General features: G+C 32.6%; 2 pseudogenes; both read left to right on the forward strand.

Moving 5' to 3' along the window:
- The window catches only part of LOC149183816 (U-box domain-containing protein 13-like), a 39,310-nt pseudogene extending 36,109 nt beyond the window's left edge, over window positions 1-3,201 (forward strand).
- A 955-nt stretch (window positions 3,202-4,156) lies between these two features.
- On the forward strand, window positions 4,157-5,242 carry LOC149183817 (damage-control phosphatase At2g17340 pseudogene; annotated as a pseudogene).
- The last annotated feature ends 758 nt before the right edge of the window (window positions 5,243-6,000 follow it).

The following is a 6,000-nucleotide window of genomic DNA, read 5'->3' on the forward strand; positions in this document are numbered from 1 at the left end:
GGAGATCATGTCTTGGATATGATTCATTTGTTCTTGGAGATCCTTCAAGCACTTCATCCATCGACTTTGGAAATGTTTCTAGTAAGTATTCCTACGATTTTTAATGTTGTGATTCTTTCACCTCATGGTTATTTTGGGAAAGAAAATGTTTTAGGAATGCGTGATAAGATAACGATGGATAGGTAAACAATGTAATTGCAATGTCCATTCCATGACATCCTCTATTTATTGTTTGATTGTATTTTGAAAGTTTATTTCGATTTTTCTTTCTATTTTAACTATGAAATTGAAAGTACTTGGTATTATGTCTCTTTAAACAACAACCAAAGCTTGAACATGAAATTAATATTTCACGATATTGATTGAAATCATTTAAACTATTTTGTATTGAAATATTTTCATGATTGTTAGAAAAGTTTACTTTCATGTTGTTATTTGAAAATATTTTCTTATTTGAGAACATGTTGTTTATGTACTTCACCAAGTTCACGCATTAGACAACAAATTGTTGTTGCTAATAAAATGACAAGGATTAGACATCACACCTCATATTATTTATTTTAACAAGTTATTTATAGCTTGTTCTTTTTATCATGTAGCTTAGTTGGCATGATTGTTCCTAAGCTTTCCATAAAGGTTGAATACTAAGTTACTAAGGTGTTCTTTTCTATGCTGACTTTAATTTGTTTATACAGGTCATCTAGCCACATAGTGGCCACTATCACTCAACTGAAGAAAACTTGTTCGAGTTTCTTGCTCTTATGGGGAAGAACGGCTTTAACATTGTTGATTTTGAGGTATATGTAATATAAATCCTTTATAGTCTACTTTCATTTATATTCTACTCTTCATCATCTTTCATGTCTTACACTTTTCATTCTAGGTTCTTTTGTTTTCAAAAAAAGAACTCAGTATTGATGGTAAGCAACGGGATTTGAAGAAAGAGGAGAACACTAACACTGGAGGAGCAAATGAAAAAAGAGAGAGAACAGAACTAGTCTAGTACTACCCTTAAAGCCAATATCCCGCATAAGACACACACATAGAGATTGACGTTCAAGTCTTCATAGTCGGCGAATTTACCTGCAATGAATTGACAACATAATGATAATGTTTTATAGTGATGAAACAACATTTCATGTGTAAATTGTAGTCCAACCAATGTTAAATTGAAAACTGACACTGTAATACTCGACATTTCATATAATATAGTTTCTGTAGTTGAAATTATTTATGGTTGCACTTGATATTGTTTAGCATTTTAACTAACATATGTAATTTTGAATTTTCATATTAGATGAACCAATTCTCATTGTATGATGTTTTTATGATTTAGTCACAAAATCATACTAATTAATCTGTGTTGATTAATAATGAACACATAAAATAAATCTGAAACTACTAAATTAGTAGTTTATATTGATTATGATGAACACAAATAAAATGAATATACGACTAAATTAGTCGTTTATAATGATTATTAATGAAAATAAATTAAATGAATATAAATTAGTAAATTAGTCGTTTATATAATGAATATGAAACTACCAAAAAAATATAAATGACTACTGCAAATGATTAATTCTTCATTACAAATGGCAACTAAATTTTGCATATATATGACTATTAGTAACGAATCTATAGTCTCTTATAACACGACAAAAATTTAGTCATATTTCTTTGGTCATTAATTGGTTCCAAACGACCACTAAATTTTGCATATATGTGACTATTAGTAGCTAATGTACAATATCTTATAACATGACCAACATTTTAGTCCTATTTCTTTGGTCATTAATTGGTTTTCTCAGATGATCAGATAGTAATATATCTTGTCATTAATTGTGGCAATTAATTACTAAATCAATAACTAAATTAATGACCAATTTATGACTAAATATACTGCTAGATGATAAAATTGAGATAATCAATTAATGACTAAGTTAAAAAAGACTAAAAGTTGGTTGCTTATAAGATACTGTAAATTAGCTAGTACTATTCGTCGACTGAGAAATAGTCATTTATATGAAAATTTTAGTCATTGCTTTAGTAACTGATTAGCCATTTTGTACTAGTGTATTATTCCTGATCAATTTTGTTGTCCAATTTTACTCGAGCTAATGAAATATCCTGTTATTGTGCATATAGGACATAGATATGAACAGTCTTGCATACATAAATTGATAGATTCTAGACATAGAACTTGACCTAAAACATAAGATATGTTGCCGCATGTAGTTTTGAAACCTAACTATGTATTACGAAGTCTGATTGCACAATGGTGTGAAACTAATGGAGTTGAACTACCAAAGAGATTATGTTGTAGCAGATCTAGAAAGCCATGTAGGTCTATGCTTAATAACACTGATGAGTGAGAAAATATCGATGTTCTTCTACAAAATTTTTCAATTGGGACTCCTAAAGACCAAAGAGCATTAGAATCTTCTACCAACAAAAATGAAGATAATAGGATTTGTATTGCAGAGGATGGGACCATTCCTTTTTTAGTTAATTTGTTTTCCACACCATATGCTAGAGCATAAGAGAATGTTGTGACAACTCTTCTTAACCTTTCCATTTATGAAAACAACAAGGGTAAAATATTTATGGCTAGGGAAATTCCTCCTATTGTTGAGGTTCTCAAGGTTGGTAGCATTGAAGCAAGAGAAAATGATGTTGCAACTTTGTTTAGTTTTTCAGTTGTTGATGAGAACAAGATAACCATTAGTACATCTAGTTCACTTTCGTTGGCTTTCTTTTTCAGGGGAGCCAGAGAGGCCATAAATATGTTGCGGTAACACTCTTAAATTTATCAATCTATCAAGGTAACAAGGCAAGGGCTGTGAGAGCTAGTGTTGTGTCCCCATTGATGCATTTGCTGGTAGATCCCAGTGTAGGGATGGTTGATGAAGTGCTTTCTATACTAGAAATTCTTGCAAGTCATCAAGAGGGGAAAATAACTATCGAAAATGCTGATGCAATCCCAATATTGGTAGAATTAATCAGAGTTGGCTAACCTCAAAACTGAGAAAATGCAACTATTGTTTTTCTTACATTATGTACAAGTGCTCCATAGCATCTTGTTGTAGCCTAATAAATTGGAGCTTATGAACCCTTTTCATATTCACAGAAAGAGGTAAGAGCAAGGTTGCTTCATTATTAGAGCACATCAATAGATTAGAGCAAGCTCCAAGTAGTTAATTACAATATTTGGAATAGACAAGCAATCAAGCATTGGTTGGCTCATTCATGCATTCCTTTTTAGTATGGTGGTCAAAGATCATCTCCTTGTGGTTTTATTGTATATTTATTAGAAAATTGAAACTTGTATCATAGCCATAAGGTGAAATACTCCAAGTGGTTGTGAGATGAGGATGTAGGGATGTGTGGAGAGTAATATTATTTTGTTATATGTGAAGGCTATGTGGTGTGGATAAAATTGTTGAAGCACGACATCCTTTTGGAAAAGCAAGATTTTTCTTGGTTAAAAAGATAAATGCTTTCTCTCTTTCCTTTAGAATCCTCAATCACTAGTGGGTTTGATCAATCATTCAACGAATCTACCATTTGCAATGCCGCCATTTCCTTTACTAGCAAATTACAATTCCCATTCAATCAACATATACCTTGTGTAGTTCATTTGGTGGTTAAATTGTGCTTTATGCCCCCCTCCCTAATCAATCAATCATTCACTCTCATTCTTCCTATGGAATTAGGCAATTATGATTGAAAGTTAATAAAATTTGGGTGTGTCACAGTTTATTGCTAAGGGTATGAAGTTAATTGCAACTCAATTTCAGTGCCACACGCTGCGAAAGGTGGAAAATTGAAATTACAGGGAAGTGAAAGAGGTTGAAGCCCATATTGTAGTGAAATTAGATTTGCATTGAGAGCGAGCTCTATAAATCTTCATGACTCCTAATGTCCTTCAACATTATGTATATCATCATGAGAGGGAATCAAGTTGTTGTTATCAGGACTGAAATAAGCACCATTGAAGCTTGTATTGGTGATGGTGGAAAGAAATATGTGTTGCGTTCATTGAATGGCCTGTTGTGGTGGTATTGTATATAACCCATATGTTCTGAAGAGCCATTCAATTTTGTTGCCATCAGATTTATGGTGGAGATATTTCGTTACTTAGATAATCTGTGATATGCACTTTGTGGGTATTCAAACTCTTCTATCGCGTTCGTCCTTTGTTCAGTGGTGCGTGCCTTTTCTGGTTAGCAGCAAGGATACATTCATCATTGTGTGTGCTGGGTCAACAATGAGCAGCTCATCGGGCAAGGAAAACTTGTGAGGATCTCCATCTAACTCTAACTGTTGGATCAACCATTCCATAGTCTTTCCATCACGTTTGAAGCCAAGTTCATGGTGAGCTCAAATAGCGGCTCGAGTTGAGCATGCTTCAATCGACGTCTTCAGGAAGTCCATCGCCTCCTATAGGGAACATGTAGAGCTAGATGATTTTGTTTCAAATACCCACGCTATAACAACTAAATTTACACTGAGGTATGGAAAAATATTAGATGAATTACAGGAAGATCCTAAAAGCCACAGAAGACCACCTGATTGTGTATTTTTGTGCAGACTACGAGAGTAGTGCCTAAGGGAAGTGGGTTTCAGAGACATATTTAAAAAAGTCAAGGAAGAAGAGAATGAAAATCTTTGATGATATTTGAACAAGTTCAAGTTGTAACACTCTTTGATAGTACTGAAGATGGAGGGAAGCATTTAGAAAACTTGATAAGGGGAATATTTGCATGCAATATTTTTGATTTGGGTGTTGCAAAGCTTGTTGAAGTGTTCGAAAGGGATGGAATGTCCTTTTTGGCCAGTTGTGAAAAGTTACTACCTCGATCATCGGTCATTGATGAATTGCAAGCATTCAAGTCAAGCTTCGATAATTTTGGCGTAGATCTTGTACTAGGGATATTACATTCTACAAAACAGTTTCTATGATGAGGTACATAGGTGGTTTTAGCTGCCAATGATTTACCATCCATTAACAATGTTACTTTGTCTCAATGGGTGGAAATTGTCTCAATAATGAAAGAGATGAAAAATGCGAGAGAATATATTATGTGGGTGGATGCAAAGAATTCTCTTATTGTAAATTCTGGAACTGATTTATGTATCGCTTGAACTTGCATATTTATCAAAAGATGTTAATTTGGTTGTTTTGGAGGGTATGGTCCGTGAGATTGAGACCAATCTCTAAGCGCAATTCAAATCATAGTTACCTAGTTCGAATTCAAATTTGACTTCAAATTTCAATAAAAAAGTTGTAATTTGAAAAAAATATCAGTAATGTATATTATAAATTTTTTAAAGATATATATTTCTCTTCCTGTAAGTGTGATACCTTCCATTCATTTTCCTCTTCATTTTAATATTTAAATAATCTAATAATTATAAATAATATAAAAATGGTTAAACACAATTAAAATCTAATAATTATATATAATATAAAATTTCTAAAACACAATTAAAAAAATAACACTACCTTCGTACCTTCAAAATCTCTCTTAATTTCAAAACTTAAATATATTCATAACAAAATATACACACTTTAAGTGTTGAAACAAATTCTCTTTCAGCGTTCAAATTTTTTCCCTCACTATTGTTTAGAGTTTCGCATTTAAAAAATAGAAATTATAAAAAAGAAAATTTTAAATTAATAATAGCCTTCCAATTCATTTCCTTCTATTTGCATGCATCAATGTGCAAGTACCCCTATCTATTGTGTGTTCAGACAAGCCTTCTAAATCGATTAGAATACTAAACTGATCAAATTTCCTCCTACTATTGGGTTTTTCCGCCTCGATTAAGGCTAATTGGGTAACTATGGTTCAAATGTGAATTATAGTGCAGCCAAAGACCTAGAAACCAAGCTTTATGGCTGCCATTTCGTCAAATGTGGACAATGTCCAATGTGTATTCATTGGAAGGCCATGCCCCTTCTTATATATAAGTGCGTTCCATCTTTTCACGCTT

The sequence above is a fragment of the Pinus tabuliformis genome, chromosome 3_2 (genome assembly GCF_031772625.1).
Source record: "Pinus tabuliformis cultivar Carrire ecotype Pingquan chromosome 3_2, CPIR1, whole genome shotgun sequence".
NCBI classification, from domain to species: Eukaryota; Viridiplantae; Streptophyta; class Pinopsida; order Pinales; family Pinaceae; genus Pinus; species Pinus tabuliformis.